This window comes from Meles meles, chromosome 21 (genome assembly GCF_922984935.1).
Source record: "Meles meles chromosome 21, mMelMel3.1 paternal haplotype, whole genome shotgun sequence".
In the NCBI taxonomy this organism is placed as follows: domain Eukaryota; kingdom Metazoa; phylum Chordata; class Mammalia; order Carnivora; family Mustelidae; genus Meles; species Meles meles.
This window is the reverse complement of record NC_060086.1, coordinates 26797786-26816215: the sequence shown is the minus strand read 5'-3', so window position 1 is coordinate 26816215 and position 18430 is coordinate 26797786. Positions and strand designations below refer to the sequence as shown.

General features: G+C 49.1%; 1 long non-coding RNA gene and 1 pseudogene across 1 annotated transcript; one reads left to right on the top strand and one right to left on the bottom strand.

Annotated features, from left to right (window-relative positions):
* The first annotated feature begins 12152 nt into the window (after positions 1-12152).
* LOC123933603 lies at positions 12153-13866 on the top strand (annotated as a pseudogene).
* A 3463-nt stretch (positions 13867-17329) lies between these two features.
* On the bottom strand, positions 17330-18172 carry LOC123933824. Its single transcript, XR_006816688.1, has 3 exons — positions 18107-18172; positions 17555-17726; positions 17330-17406 (listed from the first exon to the last, which is right to left on the bottom strand). It is a non-coding gene; the product is annotated as an uncharacterized LOC123933824 (long non-coding RNA).
* Positions 18173-18430: the final 258 nt, after the last annotated feature.

Sequence of the window (18430 nt, the reverse complement as noted above, 5' to 3'; positions counted from 1 at the left end):
GTTGGGTTCCTCATGCCGGTGGGCAAGGAGCCAAAGAAACGAGGGACAAGTGCAAGTGAGCTTCCCTGATTCTGAGTACATGAGGCACTCGGGGCGCAGACACAGAATGGGGGCTGGGAGAAGTCACTGAAGCATCCTGTGCTGCCCCCATGCCCCATGTGAACAGAAGACCGGCAGTTTCAGGAGCCATGGTCCAACAAGGGCAAGGGCTCAGAGAAACTTCGCAGGGTAGCGGAGGGTGAAGGTGAGGCGTAGGAACGAGTAGCTCCGCACCAACCGCAGGAGCAGGGATCATAGTTTTACAAACTCTCCCGCCTTGAGAGACTTGTCTGAGAATTTAGCTGGCTCCCAGCTGCATGCGGACTCTGTGACTAATCAGACTTGTACATTTTCTCTCCGGGAAGAAGGAAGGACATCTTGTTTGCAAAAGCGGAGGTCAACAGGGCACTCTTGTTGATGCAAGGGGCGGACCACGTGAGACACCGCTTCACCCGACTCCTACCACCCCTGAGATGCCATGAGAAGCAGGTGCCCTCAGACTGCGCCCCAACTCACCCCTTCACCTGGACCCCACACTTCTCATCTCCCCAAGGCTTCCCTGTTAGTGCCAAGCTGTTGGGCGCTGTGGGACTTGAGCTGGTACCCTGGCATGCAAACTCAGAAGTCCGAGGCAATCAGCACACCGCAGGAGAACCTGTGACCGTTGGAAGATGAGAGCTGGTGGGGAAAGCATCCCCCCACTCCAGCCCTCTAGAGGCACTGGCCTGACATGCAGTTTACAGGGCTTCTTAGGGGACAGTCACACTTCAGGGCCGCCAACTTGATAATGCTTTCCCATACGGGCTCTTCCTCCTCCCTGTCCCCCTCACGTGTTCTCTGATATCACACCACCCAACAAGGGGCATATTAGCCCTCTGCCCTCAGAATTCTGCTTTTAGGAGCAAACCAAAGATACGCAGAACAAAAAGTATAGAGGTAGGAAGTTCCAGAGTTCAGATGGATAAGTGCCCTTTCCATCTCTCCAATCTTCCGTTTTGATGTGTTGCGGTTTTGTCTTCACGCTTAATGCTTTCCTGGTTTAAAAGGACTGCAGTAACTCCGAGTGCCAAAACATCAAACAAAATTGTTGAAATTCTGAAAGAGGGGAAGAGGGCATTTCCCTTTCCCCCCTAACACAGGGGTTCAGTCTCCTAGAAGCTCCTCAGAGTTCTGCGGGATAACTTCTCACACGTCGCCGGCCAGAACTCCATCCCCATCCATTCCTGACACCAGGAGGAACGGAATCTCTTAACCCAGTCATCACTGGGGACTGGAGAGGACCCATCCTCCCCGCCAATCACATTCCTGAACAAATCCGGAAAGGAACGGAGAGCAACTGGCACAGCGGGTGATGACGTCAGACAATCGGTGAACCCAAGAGTCCTTCTCAGCACTCCACCTTCGTCCACCTTGTGTTATAAAGGCCAAACAAACAAGATGCTCACTGTCCAGTTTCCCCTACAGCTAGGGAGCCATGCGCTCTGTTTCCAGACGTTTGTATGGAAGGGGAAGTCCTCTAAGGGGCTTCATCTTGGCCCTCCTTGATAAAAGTATAATAACATGAAATGAGCTCAAGCTCTCTCTCTCCCTCCCTGTCTCTGGTTACCCTTCTGATTTTTGTCGTTAGACTTGATGGTGAGAGGACATGATTCTTGGAGCTTTGGCAGCCACCTTGCAACCATGGGGCAATAAGCCTAAGTATGAAAAACTAATAAGCTGATACGGGGGGAGTATGATGATGAAAAGCACCTGGCTCCTGAATTACATCCTTGAACCACTAAAGTAGTTCTGTGATTGCTACTCTCCGAAGTTCCTAGTTGTATCAGTTCATTATCTTTCTTACTTAGCCGATATTAAAGTACTATATTACATGCAGCTAAATAAGCCATTTTAACTGATAGAGCAACCAACAGTGTCTGCCATTTCTAGGAAGTATTGCTGGACCTACAGACCACAGCAGCCGTCCCATCCCCCGGCACTGCTATCACAGTTATTACTGCACTGCGCTTTCACTGTTTGGTTGAACACAGAGTCCTTTGAAGTACCTACGGTGCACAAGCCAAAGCTGAGCCCCAGCCATGGAGACTGTGGTACAGGACACCAGTGGGCTGGACCAAGTGACCCGCAAAGTCTTACAACTTGGGAATCGATCATCCCGATTTTGTTCACATAAATGTCCCCTTTCCGTGTAAAAAAGTCTTTTTACTCACATCATGACTTAACAAGTTGCCAGTTTGTCTTCCAAAATGAGGAAAATACAACAGTGCGAGTTGTAGAAATGTTCCCATTCTGGTTGGGATGTGGGGAGTTTCCCAGTTAAATTTCCACTTTGCAGATGATGTGGGGGTTATTTATTATTCTGAACAGGCCTGTCCCCGTTCTCCTTCAGCAGTATGGAGAAGGAATATGGGGAAAAAAATGCCTGTGTACAAACATTCACTTGGAAATGGTATGAATAATGTAGTTCCTGTGGTTATGGCTAACAAGTCACTTGTTTCCTAAATTTTCTGTGTGCAGGAAAGGCACATGGAAAAACTCTCATCGATATGCTTTTCATGGAAGCTAAGAACCCAAAACCTCTTCACATTGTGTGGTATTTGTAGAGTTCATTATCAACTATAATTAACAGAGGAACTGTCTTTCTGGAAGAACAGAAAATAGAAGACTAAAAATTTGGGGCGCCTGGGTGGCTGAGTAGGTAAAAGCCTCTGCCTTCGGCTCAGGTCATGATCCCAGGGTCCTGGGATTTAGCCCAGCATAGGGCTCTCTGCTCAGGGAGAGAGCAGGGAGGCTTCTTCCACCTCTCTCTGCCCGCCTCTCTGCCTACTTGTGATCTCTGCCTGTCAAATAAATAAATCAAATCTTTTAAAAATAAATAAAATTTAAAATCGACCAAATATCTGTCTGTAAACAGAAGCCTTTTATAAGTAGCAATGACGTCTTAAATTTATAATACACCTTGTGTTCAGAAAACATTCCCAATATTTGTCTCTCTCTCTTTTTTAATGTTTTATTTATTTATTTGAAAGAGAGAGAGATCACCAGTAGGCAGAGAGAGAGGGGGAAGCAGGCTCCCTGCTGAGCAGAGAACCCGATGCGGGGCTTGATCCCAGAACCCTGGGATCATGGCCTGAGCCGAAGGCAGAGGCTTAACCCACTGAGCCACCCAGGCACCCCAATATTTTGTCTCTCTTAAGTGCACAAATTTCTTGCTGCATGACCAGAGAGGAGAGAGAGAATGAAATTATTTCTCCTCCAATTTTGTGCCACGTACTTTATAGTATTATCTAATTAATTAGCATTTTTCCTTTAAAATATACTATTTGGAATTACATACGTAAAAAAAATAAGTAATACACACTCGTAAAGTTTTTTGGCAATTCAGCGGCATAAAGATTAAAAAGCGAAAGTTCTGTTTCAGCCCCCTTCTCTCAATTTCACTCACATTCCTGGGGATAGATCATCTCTATATCCTTGCATGTGTATCCATAAAAACTTTTTCCTGTGCATTTTCATAAATACATGTATTCTTACAGGAATACATAAAGAAATCATATTTCATCTATTCTAGGATACAGATGGTTTTTTTTTTCTCAAATTAAGAAATCTCTGAAATAAGGATGCATCTTACAATTAAAGGCATTGTATGGTGGCCAATTCCTTTCCTTCTTAGTGGCACATAAAACCATGGTGCATCTCAAAGGAAGTGGCATTTTAGAGTAACAAAATACAGCGGCCGCAGCACTTCCACAGTTACAGAGATGCACGGTTGTGTGAATTGCTAGCGACAGATTTCAGCACACATGGGTCTGTGTGATCTGTCATTGCATAAATGCACTGCCTTTATTTAGACAAATCTCTTACAGGTGGATTTTCGGATTATCTTTACACCTTCCTGTAGCAAACAGTGCTTCCATGACCATCCTTGTCCCGAGTCTTTGGGCCCAGTGTACATAGTTGTGAAAGAGAGATTGCTATCTCCTATGTTCTCCTAGTTACCTGCATGGCAGGAAGAGCCGACTCGTTCAGAACTCTGCTAGACTCCGGCTCCAGGGCTGCCACACGGAACCACTCAAGGGTGTTTAAACTGTCCTCTGGGAGAATGGTCAGCCCAGTGTTTCTGTAAGGAGCCAGATCGCCCACACTTTAGACTTTGTGGGCTGTACTGTGTTGCAGCTACTCAGCTCTGCCAACGTAGCATGAAAGCCAGCACAGATGATAGTTAATAAATGAACATGTCATTCCGTGTTCCTATAAAGCCTTATTTACAAAAACAGAAGTCAGGCGAGATTTGTCCCAAGGGTCACGGTTTGCTGATCCCTGGTCTGAGTGAATGGTCGTCCTGGAGTTGTGCAGTGCCCAACTTGAAGGGCCCTACATAGCAGCCCTGTGACTCCCGCCCCTCAAGGGATCTGACTCAGCATAAACATTATACAGCCTTTCCAACCTTGAGATTTTAATGTTTAATTGTGAAATGTAATCAAAACATGTCAAAAGCATGTGTTCTTGAACCAAAGTGACTACCTGAGTGTGTGTATATGACTCAGTTTCTTCATGAAGAAAATAAATCTCTTATAGTGATTGTGAAAATAGATGGATTGCTACATGTAAAATGTTTACAGGTGCTTAATGAATAGCATAACCACATTAAAACTTTTCTTTCACTCATCAGCAACTTCCTAGTTATTATGCACAGAGGCAAGACACAAATCAGGTGACTCTGACCCCAAAACTTCTGTCTGTCCTACAGCACGTACAAGCTCAAAAGGAAGGACCTCCTACTGCATAGAGAGTCTGAACCCACAGAGCCTAAAAGGCTTTTATAAGTCCCCACCAGGTCAGCATTGGACATAGTGGCTCCGGATCTCAGAGTATCTGGCAAATACACACACACTACCCACCGCAGGAGGAAGCTTCAGGAAGAGCCAGCCTTCTGGGCTTGCGGACATCCCCAGCCAGTGGATCGTCCTGTTATTTATGCCGAATTAATGTGACTGCAGTTCTCTTAGCTGGCTGGAAACGCAGCCACAAAAGGGCCGATAAAGCTGTCACAGCAAGTTGGAGATAGTCTCCTTAATATAAGAAAAGAAGGAGCTCATCAATAAGAGATGATCAAGTGAAATAAGATAGTCTCAAATCTCAGGAGCAAAACCATGTCATTTCCCCAGGCGTACTCCCTGCAATCCAGATGCACAGCAAATGAGTTGTGCGGGAGGGAAACCGACATGCAGAACAACGAGCCGGCAAAAGCATTCCGGGCCCCCAGGCTCCCTGAGTCTTGTCGTTTATTTGAGAAGTCACCAAGTAGAATCATGGGGTCTGGACCACACCGATTATGGAGCACACCTGTCCTTGAATATAGCCTGGAGATGACGGAGAAGTGATGGGACTGTCCCCTTGAAGGTGAAGACAAAGCCAAGCCCCACCCACCCAACAGCTAAGGGCCAGTTCCCAGGGGGCGAAGAGCAGGTGCCGCCCCCTTGGTGGCACTACCCTGTCTCCCAGCACATGCCCCCGCCCATTCTGCCCACTGAGGGTCCAGCCTCCCGCCTCCCTCTCACTCTGTGGCTCAGTCATCCAGACTGAGGTGGTCACTGGCATTCCCCTACAGGGGGCCGCACCCAAAGCCACAGGCAGATGGAAGTTACATACGCAATAAGAGCTTTATTAAGTTGCAGAAATGTGACTCATTCACTAAGAGCCCCTTGCACACAGGGACTGGTTGGGTCTGTAACTTCAGGGCTCCCCCAGATGAATGGCTGGTGTGTGTAGGGGTCTAGAGGTCTTTACTGCTTGAAATTGAGTAAAGCCACCAACAAACTATTCCCAATGGATGAGAGACAGAGGGAGGAGAGAGGACAGGCACAGGAGTGAGGAGGAGGAGGAGGGCAGAGAAAGGGGCAAAGATGCTTGAATGTGCGTTGAGCAGAAGAGTTGGAGGAGGAGCGGAGACGGAGAAGGGAAGAGACGGGAAGCGGCCAGAGACAAGATGACAAGAGGGGAGGCGGATGTGAACTGGGCAGATGGGGCAGAGCAGATGGGGCAGAGACAGGAACAGAGAAAAGAAGCAGGTGCGGGGTGGGCAGAGGGCTGGCAGCAAGGTGGGCAAAGTGTAACCGTCCCTCAGAATCATATACTGCTTAGAACATAAGTAATGAGAATCTGTACTGGTCACGCAAGCGTGCTTAAAGATGACCTTGAGAAAAACACGTACTAGCAGCAGGCCTCTGGTGGAGAGGATGTATACACCCTTGAAGCCCAGACGCTGGGGATGCCAGGCCCACTCAGGGTAGGACACCCCGGCTTCCTTTTTTGTTTGCCTCCCCAGCCTCAAAGAAAGCCTGCTGTGAGAAGAATCCCTTTAAGGCGGGGGTGGGAGGTTGGGGGAACCAGGTGGTGGGTAATAGGGAGGGCACGTATTGCATGGAGCACTGGGAGTTGTGCAAAAACAATGAATACTGTTACGCTGAAAAAATAAATTAATTGAAGGAGAGGAAAAAAAAAAAGAATCCCTTTAAGTGCACTTGCTCAACTACAAATTCCCTGCTGCTTGACCAGGCACCCCCTACTCCTCTGTTTGTTTACCTGTAAGACTTGTGATCAACGCTTGACTCACATTCCTTCTCGTTTACTCACAAGGCCTATGACTATTATATATACTTCTTCTCCTTTGTTGGTTGTTATCTTGTATCTCATAAATACAGTCCATCTAGCTGTCGTCCCCTGCTCCCTCTGTCTTACAGCTGACTTGTTTGTGCCTCATTCTTCTCCTGTGCACCACTGGGAAGTGGCAGCAAAGAAAGACACACAGCAGGGGCACCCAAAGAGAAATGGACACCGCGATGCTCAGATCCCCACACAGGGAAACCGGGACCCAGAGACAGAACAGAGCCGAGGCCTGAGAAGACAGTGGGGGAGGGAGGGTTTGGAGGGGCAAAGAGTCTCCCAGTCTCCCTAGGAGATCCACATTCTTCTAGGTTTGGTGTTCTTTCTACTCATCTACTTCCCTGATAGAGAAATGACATAAGAAAAAATGTCTTTCTGGAAGAAAACTGTGCCAAAATTCTGGAGGGCCCGATACGCAGCACTTGTTCGGAATTTCTTGCATGTGTAGCAATTCTAAGAATGACCGTTGCGGCACTCACAATAACGCATATTTGATTTCCCCCAGGCTCGCTCTCACAGACTATAATGTTTCTATACAGTTAGTTGTTTTGTGGTTCCTTTGTCTCAAATACTTTCTTGCTGTCCCTGTTAAGGGTTTATCTTTGAATGATCACAGTGGCAGCGATGAGTGAAATGTCAACCTAGAGCGTCCAAATGAGTTGCTCCCGTCACTCAGCCCATTACCCGAGTGGTTCTCCACCAGATAGGGCACTTCCCTGATGGGGGCTTTTGGAAATGTGGGAAGTGCCTGGGGCTGTCACAGTGAGCAAGGGAGCACCACTGACATCCAGAGGAGCCAAGTGCACAAGCCATCTGCAACGTTCACAATTTCTCTGGCCCCAGATGCCTCTAGTGACCCACTGAGAAATACCATATAAGGCCCAATGAAGCCACACAGAGATGTTCTGGGGGAACCCAGGCTGGGCTCAAGGGTTATTTCCCTCCAGAGAAGATCTTCAACTAAAGAAAACCAAAAAACAACAGGGGTGCCTGGGTGGCACAGTGAGTTAAAGCTTTTGCCTTTGGCTTCAGTCATGATCCCAGGGAGCCTGCTTCCTCCTCTCCCTCTCTGCCTGCCTCTCTGCCTACTTGTGATCTGTTTGTCAAATAAATAAATAAAATCTTTAAAAAAAAAACCTATTTAACATATGTAAGAGGCAAGTAACATATATGAATTTATTCTTATTCTCTAAAGAGAGTAGAGAAAAACTGTCACATTTATCTTCTCTAAACCAAATTTGATTCCCAGCCTCACTCCATCAGCCAGGCAGGAATACTCAATTCCCACCATTAGCAGACCTTCCTCTCACTCTCCAGGACTAGCAAAAGGCCTCAGAGTTAGAAAGAACAGAACAGTCTGGAAGCCATTTTGCTTTCTGAAAGCAGGCAGCTCTACTCGGATGGGTCCTGCTTGGCCATGGGAGCCCAAAGTATGCGAAGCCCAGTGTCTAAGAACACCTCTGTGGGCGCACCTTGACCGCCCACATGAGGTCCGGACACCCCAAAGTTTGGGAGGGAGCCAGTCTCATACCCCAACGTCTCACAGAACTGCCCACCTTCCTAGACTTGGGATCCCTTCTACTCTCTGCCCTTCTCACTTTTCCCTCCCATTCAGGCCTTTTCTTCCCCAGTGGGCTGTGCCTTTAAGGACCCAGACCTTATCGTGTCCTGCTTCAAACCCTCTGCACTGCTGCCCTGATCCACAAGAGAAGATCCTCTTCCTGAGTCACTCTGTCTCTCTGGCTCCTCCTCCAACCTCCCCTCTGCAATGCTCTGAAAATGCAAATTAAACGGGGTCACTCCAACTTCAAAATCCTCAGAGATCCACTGTCCTTCAGCACAGAGCATCCAAAGTCCTTCCTAAACTCATCCCGCGCCCTTCCCTCACCCACATCTGGCTCTCTAGCCACGCCGGGTTACCTGCAGCTTCACAGCGGGTTCTCACTTCCCTGCTTTTACTCATGCTCTTTCCTACACCTGCAAGATCTTTTTCTCAACTTACTCGCCTAACAGTAGGCCCTGCAGCGAATCACCTCACCTCTCTGACACAGAAACGGGCAGAAATGGGTTGTTCTGGGAGCTAGTGAAAAAGAATAAGAAAATGCAATGAGGTAAAACATTTCGTGGCATGTGCCAGGCATTTTATATGTGTCATTCCATCTAATGGTCACCAACAACCCTATGGGATAGTCCCAATCGCTTTCCTGTCACGGGATGATTAGGTCCCGAGTGTCACACACGTACAAGGTGGTAGAGTCCAGGTAGCCAGGACCCAAGAGCTGAAACACACAAACCCTCTCCACCAGACCAGACCCCTGCGAGCTACCAAGGCTGCATAATTAATGTGCTGGCCCAGAAGGGGTCACCCAAGCATGAGATCACTGAGCTGATGGGTAAATGGCATCACGGCAACCACAGGGCCTGGAAGGGGCCAAAAGGTTGACCATCCTCTACACGGAGTATCTCCTGCTTTGTGCTCTTTACACCGGAAGAACTTCCCTATGATAATATTAACCACAATGTTGAGTAACAATAAAAATACCACTTCTCGAGTGTTCCCCATGTGCCATCTTCTCTGTGAAGTTACGTATGTAAACATATTTTTTACATTTAATCCTTAAAACAGTCCATTTTACAGATGAGGAAACCGAGGCATAGAGAGGTTAGGTAACATGCCTAAGGAAGCACAGGAGCACGGGGCAGAGTTAGGGTGATAGTCTAAGGCTATTGGCCTCAAAGCCTATTCTCGGAAAACCCAGGCTACCCTGCCTGTACACGCTCCCACCTTAGATGCCACCTTCCTCGATGAAGCTGGAATGGTCTGTGTCCTTCGGTATAGGATCCACCAGGAGAGTCCAGCAGGCGTCTCTCAAGGGGCCCCACTGGATTCATTCATTCCTTGTGACTCACAAACCCAAGGGCTGAGGACCCTACAGTCAGTGGTGTTCAGAGACTGAAGGTTGCTGGCAAAACTTACGAAAGACGGACACGTACGACAGAAAGAACTCTCAATAAGTATGTCCACTTACAATGATTATTTGACAGACCAAGAAGACCAGAGTGCCTCTGCTGCCATGAACAGCACATTCGTTCCTTGTCTGGAGCCAAATGACAATCATGTGCCCATGAAACAGACATTTGTGGAACCTCTGCACAGCGGTGAGCAAGGACAGGTATAGCAAAAAGGTGGTTAGGTGAGCACGGCATCGTCTAAACTATGCCAAGCTTCTCCGGGTTGTAGGGGACAGAAGTCCATTTGCATTTATTCAAGTAGGAAGGAGAGTTTCTTATTTAAAGAAATGGGGGGGGCCACCAGAGTGGCTCTGTGGGTTCAGCCCTGTCTTCGGCTCAGGTCATGGTCTCAGGGTCTTGGGATCGAGCCCCGTATCGGGCTCTTCGCTTGGCAGAAAGCCTGCTTCCCCGTCTCTCTCTGCCTGCCTCTCTGCCAATCTGTGATCTCTCTCTCTGTGTCAAATAATAAATGAAATCTTAAAAAAAAAAGAAAGAAATATGGGGCTATCTCCTAATATTCCTGAGGAAGAATTAAACTGTGGTCTCGAGAGGGACAGAAGTTAAGAACAAGAAAAACAGAAGCCATGAGATTCTCTTGCTCTCAAATACTATATACATATATACGTGCATATAAAAATACATCTACTATACACTCTGTAAATGCCATTGTTAGATACAGAAATGACATACATATTTTTATGTATCTATGTCTCCTAATTCCTCTGTCTCCTGCCAGTCTGTCAAATCACCTTTCCTCTATACATGGGCTTCACCCTTTTCTTGCGTAAGGCAGAATTCTTGCTTCACAGAAACTGATTCTGACTGAATTTAACAGAAAAAGAATTTATTGAAAGGCTATTAGGAGGCCAAAGAACAAGACAGAACATGAAAAAAACAACAGGCAGAAAGAGAAGCTAGACAGCCAGACACCACCGACATCCCACTGCAGACCGAGCCCGGTGAGGACGCCGCTGCTGCTGCTCCTGTGAACCCACCGTCTTCGCCAAACAGCTCCCAGGGAACAAAACTGCCCTTGATGGACACACACATAGATACACCCACAAAACTATCATCACTCTTTACACATTTCAGAATAATTTCTCAATCCCTTCCTCTCTCTCTGCCTGCCTCTCTTGTGATTTCTCTCTGTCAAATAAATAAAATCTTTAAAAAAAAAAAAAAAGGGTGCCTGGGTGGCTCAGTGGGTTAGGTCGCTGCCTTCAGCTCGGGTCATGATCTCAGGGTTCTGGGATCGAGTCCCGCGTCGGGCTCTCTGCTCAGCGGAGAGCCTGCTTCCCTTCCTCTCTCTCTCTGCCTGCCTGTCTTGTGATTTCTCTCTGTCAAATAAATAAATAAAATCTTTAAAAAATAATAATAATTTCTCAGTACCATGAAATGTCAAGCCACAGTTCAAATTGATCTGATTTTCTCATAAATATTTTGACTCTCTCTGTTTGTTAAATCCAGAGTGAGAGTAAGAACCATACCTTGGGGCGCCTGGGTGGCTCAGTTGGTTAAGACACTGCCTTCGGCTCAGGTCATGATCCTAGAGTCCCAGGATCGAGTCCCACATTGGGCTCCCAGCTCCATGAGGAGTCTGCTTCTCCCTCTGACCTCCTCCCCTCTCATGCTTTCTCTCTCTCTCTCTCTTTAGGGAAAACAAAACAAAACAAAACAAACACCAAAAAAGACCATACCTTGCCATTCGTTAACAGGTCTCACAAACCTCTTTTGATTACAGTCCTCACTTTCTCCCTTCTCTTTCTTTAGCCTTGCAATTTATTTTCTAAGACATCAGGTCCTGTAATTGTGCCTGGGTGGCTCAGTTTGGCTAAGCATCTGACTCTTGGTATCAGCTCGGGTCATGATCTCAGGGTTCTGGGATCCAGCCTCTCGTTGGGCTCCCTACTCAGCGGGGAGCCTGCTTCTCCCTCTCCCTCTACTGTTCCCCCTGCTTATGCTCTCTGGCTCGTTCTCTGTTAAATACATAAAATTTGAAAACAAAAGAAAAAACAGTCCATAACTTTTTTAAAATTTTAAAAATTTATTTTATGTTTTTAAGATTTAATTAATTTATTTGACAGACAGAGAGAGATCACAAGTAGGCAGAAAGGCAGGCAGAGAGAAAGGAGGAAGCAGGCTCCCTGCTGGGCTCCATCCCAGGACACTGGGATCATGACCTGAGCCGAAGGCAGAGGCTTTAACCCACTGAGACACCCAGGCACCCCGATCCATAACTTTCTGACAAGAGCTAAGGCTGTAACACATTACACCAAACATGCAGATCACGATATCCCAGAACCCGAAGGACAGAGCCCTGCTAAGTGTCATCCAACGTTAATTTATGGGTTCTCCCAATCTCGCTGAATGTTTTTTCAGATAATGGAAAGCCCAATGCCAAAAATGCTCTCCAAAAATGCATCTAGATGGTAAACATGCTTGGTCCTTGTACCCTGGGGCCTATCCCAGAGAGCTCTGACTCCGTGAGTCTAGAATAGGACTTAAGATCTGTCTTTTCTTTAAAAAATCCCCACGGGGGCAACTGGGTGGGTCAGTGGGTTAAATAAAGCCTCTGCCTTCGCCTGAGGTCATGATCCCAGGATCCTGGGATCGGGCTCTGCATCGAGCTCTGCATTGGGCTCTCTGCTCAGCAGGGAGCCTGCCTCCCCCTCTCTCTGCCTGCCTCTGCCTACTTATGATCTCTGTCAAATGAACAAAATCTTAAAAAAAAAAAAAAAAAGTCCTTCATGCTTTGCTGGCTTGCACTGGGTTGGGTACAACTATTTAGTCTCTGCAATTCCAAACCCAAACTTCGCCTACAATGTTTAGGCTGCAGACACAGGGAGGCATTGGAAACTGAGACAGAGAAGAACAGAGAAATTATAAAAACTATCCCAGAGAAAACCGGCTGCAGCGTGAGGCGGGATCACAGGGTGCGCAGTGGCGGCGGCTGCAAGGGAGGCTGGGGCCCTGCCTGAGGCGCAGGCAGGGAAGGTGCGGCCACAGAGGGGGGCGGTAGCTTGCAGGGCCTTGCAGACCCCCACAGGCCTCCTGGGCCTCACCCCCGGGCGCTGCCAGCGACTCTGATCCTGGAGAAGAAGAGCGGTCCGGGCTGCAGGTGGACTGCATGGTGTGTGGGGACACGTCCAGCGGCAAGCACGACGGCGTCTTCACCTGCGAGGGCTGCAAGAGCTGCTTCAAGTGGAGCTTCCACAGCAGCCGAAGCGACACCGGCGGGTCCAACCGGGACTGCCAGATCGCCCAGCATCACCTGTGCCAATACTGCCGCCTGAAAAGTGCTTCCCGGTGGGCATGAGGAAGGACGCGGTGCAGCGCGGCCGCCTCCTCCGGCTGCGCCCCCGGGCTCCGAGCTGGTGGCCGCGGGGAGAGACCAGTTCCTGGGGCAGCCGGTGTTGGTGCTGATCGCGCAGCTGCTGCGAGCCGAGCCCTATCCCGCCGCGTCCAGGCGCGGGGCTGGGCACTGACGTGTGCGAGCAGGCAGCGCTGCTGCCCCTCCGCTGAGCGAGCTCTTCATGCTGATCGTGGCGCAGGCAGCTCTGCCCCTGCACAGGGCTCAGCTCCGGGCCGCCGCCCGCCCGCACGCCGCGCCCTTCACGGACCAGGTATGCGCCTTCCAGGAGCAGGTGGACAAGCTGGGCCGCCTGCAGGTCGACTCGGCTTCCTCAAGGCCATCCCGCTCTTCATGCCTGACGCCTGTGGCCTCTCCGACCCAGCGCACGCGGAACGCCTGCAGGAGAAGGCGCAGGTGGCCCTCACGGAGCATGTGCGGGCCCAGTCCCCGTCCGGGCCCCAGCACCTCGGGCGTCCGCTACTGCGGCTCCCGGCCCTGTGCGCCCTCCAAGACTCCCTCAACTCCCAGCTGTTCTTCATGCGCCTGGTGGGCAAGACGCCCTCCGAGACGCTGATCCGAGACATGCTGCTGTCAGCAAGTACCTTCAATTGGCCCTACGGCTCTGGCCAGTGACATCGCTTGCTGGACACACCACAGCTGGGTCAGCACACCTCAAGGGACACGGATGCTTCGGCCTCCCACGGGGCTCCCAAGCGGAGGACCTTGGCTTCTCTCCGCAGACTCCTATTTTTTTTAAGACTGTGAAACATTTGTCTCCTCTGTTTTTGGTTTGTTTTTTTTTTAATGATCACGATACCAAAGAGAGCGTCAGGCTCCAGCCTCGGCCTCCCCAGAACTCCTGGCCAGAATAGAGGGCCAGGGACCGAGGGGACAATCCTGGGACAGCCTGGCACTCAGCACCCCAAGCATGAACTTTTGGGGCCGGTGGGGTTGGCTTCCCTCAGGGGATGGCCTGGTGTCTGGACTAGAGGGGCCAGCGTAGTAATGCGCCAGGCAGATTGTCTGGATCCGGAACCCACGTTGGACACTATATGATGAATGAATCAAGGCCAATAATAGAGATGTTTCCTACCTGGAAAAAAAAAACAACAAAACAGAACAAAAAACCTATCCTATAGAGAGTCAAGAAAAGCCAAGCTCTAGTTATACTACTTCTCTGTCCTTATTCTGTGTCTCAGTTACTCTACAGTCAATTTACTTTAAGTAAGCAAGTTTGCACAAACGGAAACCAACAAATACTAAATCAATTTATCAGGAAATTTTAAGGACACCTAATTGGGACATGGTTCTGAAAAGCATTTTATTTCCCTCTCGTCATTTCAATGGCACTGCAGATTCTCTGGGCAAATAACTGTCCATTTGAGAAAAATTACTTCTAGTTCAACAGTGTGACACACGTGGTCAGCAGCACCTGAAAGCTGTTCACAAATGTCACCGCGGACTGCCTGCGAGTCTTCAAAACTTATCCATGTGTTTATTTATTTCTGGAACCAACCACCACTGACCCCTACTACCTGTCAGACATGGCGCTAAGTGTTTTATTCATGTTAAATATCACTTCATCTTCACGATCATCTATGAAGTGGGATTATCATCATCCCCATTTCTCCCATCAGGAAACTGAGACGTACAATGCTTTAGCAACACGGCTCATAAGAGGCAGAGCTAGGATCTGCTTGGGTCTGGACCCCATGTTTTCAGTCACTATGATTAGTTTCCAAGACCCTACAAAAAGTCCAAGTCTTCATCCCAAACCTTGGTTTTCCCCGTCCTACAGTCCCCACATGCCCCGAGCTTCAAGGACGTTCTCTCAATTCCTTGAACAGTCCACATCCTTCCCGGCTCTAACTGAACACCTTCCCACATCCGCCTTCATTTCTTAGCCTCCTGGTCTCAGCTTAAAGATTACTCAGGACATTACAAACTCTAATGCACCCTATATTTCTCAGCACTCAATGCAAAACAGTAATGACGAATTTCACAGGTCATTATTTCCTTCCTGTCTTTTCCAGCCAGGTGGTGAGTCCCTCACTCATCCTGTCAGTCCTATTTATCATGCATTCCAATCACTGATACCCACAACCCACCCAAAAGGAAGGCCATTCCCCCTACACACAGACACAGACACACACACACACAGACACAGACACACACACACACACAGACACCGACCCCTGACTGGCCTGATCTCAGCTGCATGGTGGGGATCCTGACAACCCATAGTGGAATGTAACCTAGGCAAGAAGGAGAACAGAACTTCTCCCCCGTCAACAATACACTTACTGGCTTCAAGTCGGTCTTGTAGCAGGACTTGAGCCCCAATAAGGTTGAAACCTCATCTGCCTGGTTCGGCCGCATTTCCACTCTCGCTGTCTCCAGGCCGCGCACATAATTAGCAGCTCCATAAATGAATCCCCGTTCTGGGCTCTTCACAGCTGTGAAACGAGGGGCGCACAAGCTGACGGCTACCTTTTGGCAAACCAGTGTATTCCTGAGACACAGGCCCGCCTCCCAGTGAGGCCCCAGCCCCCGGGGACACAGGGCCCTGACACCATGCCCTACAGGTACCTCCGTGCAGAGAAACATCTTCCCAAGGGCCGCTCACTCCTTCGTCCTCTGTGTCGACCCTGAGGAGGAAGTACAGGAGGTGAAAAGGGGCGTCCTCAGACCAGTGGCCATGGGTCTGGAGGTTCTGAGGTGCTGCACCGGGGCAAGGTTGCGGGATCCTCAGACGCCAGGCAAGAAGCAAGCCTCACAGATGGCTGCAAATTGGGAGTTGCTTCTGCCCAGGCTCAGCTGAGGCGTCTGTGACCCACCCACGTCAGCTGTCCTGACAACCTTCCCGCTCACTGGCACCTGTGCCCACACGCTGATTGGACAATTTTCCTGCTCCCTCGGCCTTTGGAAAGCATCCCTGGATGGCTCTTTGGACCCCGCCCGCACAACCCTGGGCACACACTCTCCCATTCCCACCTGGTATGGCCTCGGTCACACCACCATCCTCCTTCTCTGCTGCTGCTGTTTTCTGAGTTTGGCCTCTCTGAGTTCATCACAAGCTTTAGATGGCTGTAGTCGGTACAAGACCGAGCTATCTGGAATGGAATTGCTTTAGCACGCTTTTCAAAACTCAGATGGGCATATTTGTGGGGACTCTTTCTGGGTTCTTTGCTCTGTTCTGTTCTATGTGTCTGTCCTTCTGCAAATACCACACAGGCTTTCTTATTGTAACTACTACTAAGTTCAGAAACTCCAGAGACTCTGATCCCAAATTAGTATTATTTTCAAAATTGTTTTTTTTTTTTTGATTTTTATTTATTTATTTGACAGAGAGAGATCACAAGTAGGCAGAGAGGCAGGCAGAGAGAGAGAGAGGGAAGCAGGCTCGCTGCTGAGCAGAGAGCCCGATGCGGGACTCGATCCCAGGACCCCGAGATCATGACCTGAGCCGAAGGCAGCGGCTCAACCCACTGAGCCACCCAGGCGCCCTCAAAATTGTTTTTGAAACTACTCTAATTCCTTTGTCCTTCCACATACATTTTAGAGTATTTTTGTCTATCTCTACAAAAATGAACAAAGCTGACAGGATTGTGATAGGAATGGCATTAAATCTCTCTATCAATCTGGGGAGAATTGACCTCATGACGATGCTTAGTCTTCCAAATCACGAACATGGTGTATCTCTCCATTTATTCACATCTTTGATTTCCTCTATCAGTGCTAAATAGTTTCAGCATGTGAGGCCTGGACAGACGCTCTTAGATTTATCCTGAAGTAGTTTCTTTGTAGAAGTAATTGTGAATGTGTGTTTGATTGTGGAGCCTACATATTCATCGCTAGCATAGAGCAATACAACTTACCTTTACGCGTTTATCCTGTATACTGCTTCACAGTGAAATTCCATTATTAGTTCTAAGAAGAATTACTTTGTCATACCCTCTTGTGGCATAAGGCCTGAAATTCAGATTCCGTATTAAGGGCTGTCTTGACACCTGCAAGATCAAGGAGGGACTCAAATGGCATCATGCATGTTCTCCTCTCCCTCTTCCCTCACAGGGGAGGTCTCGTAACCAAACACCCTTCTCATCACAGGCACTAGACATCGTGCCTATTGGTTTTTGGGGAGGAGCATTCAGTTCCCTAGAAGCCCACTCAATTCTTCAAGCAATTGAAGAACTCTTCACACTCTCCCATGGGAACTAGGACTTCCCACACCCTCTTGTTTCAAGCAAGTCTTGCCTCCCAAAGCCCTGCTGGTTCTCTCTGTTCTCAAGTGCAATCTCTGAGCAGTCCTGCATGGTGTGTGGTATCCTCCTCCCCTGAACTGTGAGTATATGTGACTAGTAAACTGTTGTCAATCACATGTGCCGGGTGTCAGGGGATCCCCACAAGTCTGGAGCAGGAATCTCTCTCGCTCTCATCAGAAGGGGATGAAAACAAGTGGTATCACAAACAGGGTGTACTCACATTAAATGAGGACACGGGGCAGCTTGACCTGCTCCTTCGCTAACTAACTGGCTTCAGAGCTGAGAGTCACGATCTGGGAGGGAACAGGCCATCGCTGGCCAGCTTGTGTGGTGGCTCGTGTTCTGTTATCTCACACGGAGGTCGCCATCCATTTCCAACCTAATGTCCCAACCTTGCCAACAAGGTGAGAATGAATGAGAACTGACTGTATCTAGGAGGGAGGTGTCACCTATGTGACCTGCATGTGGCCTGTATTGGTCTCCAAGGCTCCCCCCTGAGGTTGGCAACCGAAGGACATGCTGCCTGGTGTGCTTGAGTTCCAGGGACTGGGTGTTGGGCCAGTGCTTGATGCTGACGTCCAGATCCTATGGGGGAAAGCACACCCCAAGGACAGTCCTGGGGGTGACCCTCTGTGTTGTGGGTGGAAAGAAGGGAGGCCCTAACACCAGGGAAATGTAAGAATGGCTCCCTGGCTGTCTCCTGAGTCACTGTGGTTCAGGCAATGGGAGTGGCCTTGCCCGGCTCCCGAGCTGCCGCTCCTCTCCCGGTTACCATGTGTCTTCCTGAGCCCTCAGGGTTTTGAGGTGCTCATCCATGGCAGCCCAGGGTCCACGAGCTGATGAAGAACAGAAAAGTGGAGGGGGGCGTTTGGTGTTCCACTTCTCTCCCAGAGCCAAACCCCTCCCCAGCACACTTGCCTTTCTCGTAGTGTTGTTGCTCCCCAGCTCGTCGATAGACTCCTCTTGTGATCCAGGGGCTTGAGGCTCTGACTCTGGCCATGGGCAGAATGATTTTGCTGGCTGTGGACTCCAACACTGGGGAGATGGACTGGCATTCCCACAGGAAGAGGACAGCCACCTGTGGGCTGACCCACCC